Genomic DNA, 1,465 nt, shown 5'->3' on the forward strand with positions numbered 1-1,465 from the left:
AAGCAGCGCTGTTTTATCATACTAGATACATCTGAACGTTCTGTTTTAATAAAAAAATCTTACATATTGTGCCTTTAACACAATATGCTTAATTGTCAAGAAAATAAATGGTCCTTAAAATAAATTCCATTTTAATTATGCAAAATACAACTTCTACTTCTTTTGGGGTAAATTATGACCTGAACAAGTTTTCGTGAGGTTCATCCATTAACACAGATGCTAAAAACTCACTGCTTGTCCTGTGACTTCAAAGGATCGAGATCTCCTCTTGCGTCTGCGCCCCTCAAAGTCCTGCTCTTCCTGCTCTCGGTTCTTTACAGCCTGGCGGTTCCGCGGCCGTGTCCATGTGCCGTTGGGTGCGGGGCCGTCGGGGCCGTCGCTGGACAGGTTGTCATCGGAGGTGGCGTGGCATAGCTCTGGGCTGGGCTGTCTTCCACGCCGTAGCACCAGGCCTTTAGGGGGCGCCTCGGTCAAAGACAGGTTACTCTTGTGCTTCTTGGGATCTAGGGGTGAAGGTGGCGGGGGCAATCGCAGGGCATCTATTTCTAGCACTTTAGATCGGCGGCGAGCAGCCTTGACCGCGATGTTCTGCACACCTCTTAGAATCTGCTGTCTCTCTGGAGGGAAAATAGTTCAGGGGATTTTGAAACTATGACTAATTAAATAGACATTATGTAAGTTGGCATTAATACATTATATGAGAAGAAGCCATGTAGAAATTGGGTTGCTATAGTTTAGCAGTCACTGTATAAAAATAACAGCCCGCAGAATGCCTCAACTGACCAATCAGAATCAAGTGTTCCAGAGAGCTGTGTAACAAGCACAAAGATGAAAGAGCAGAGGAACTCTTACCTTTAGGAGTCAGAGGGGCATCTGTGCCGTTCTCACTGCTCTCAGGCGAGGAGTCCAGATGGCTGCTCATACTGTGACTGAGATGGCTGCATCTCAGAGCGTCATCCAGGACAGATGGCAACAGCTGCAGAGATACAGTCAGCATTGTGTCAGACGCACTCATTTATTCAGTACACTCAGTTAAAAAACAGAGAAACCAATTAAAATGTAGATTAAACAGAATATTCACACTTTCCATGATTTTTTTTTTTTAATTTTAAAAGGATCAGTACATTTTTTAAATGTTTTTCAAAGACATCTCTTACTCACCAAAGCTGCATTTATTTGATCAAAAATACACTAAAAATAGTAATATATAGTGGAATATTACAATTTTAAATAACTCATTTCTATTTTAATACTTTTTAAAATGTCATTTATTCTTGTGATGGCAAAGCTGATTATTCAGCAGCCATTACTCCAGTCTTCAGTGTCACATGTTCCTTCAGAAATCATTCTAATATGTGACCCTGGACCACAAAACTAGTCATAAGGGTAAATTGTTTGAAAGCTGAATAAATAAGCTTTCCATTGATGTATGTTTGTTAGGTTAGGACAATATTTGGCCGAGATA

This window comes from Sinocyclocheilus rhinocerous, unplaced genomic scaffold (genome assembly GCF_001515625.1).
Source record: "Sinocyclocheilus rhinocerous isolate Xijiao unplaced genomic scaffold, SAMN03320098_v1.1 scaffold2, whole genome shotgun sequence".
Classification (NCBI taxonomy): domain Eukaryota; kingdom Metazoa; phylum Chordata; class Actinopteri; order Cypriniformes; family Cyprinidae; genus Sinocyclocheilus; species Sinocyclocheilus rhinocerous.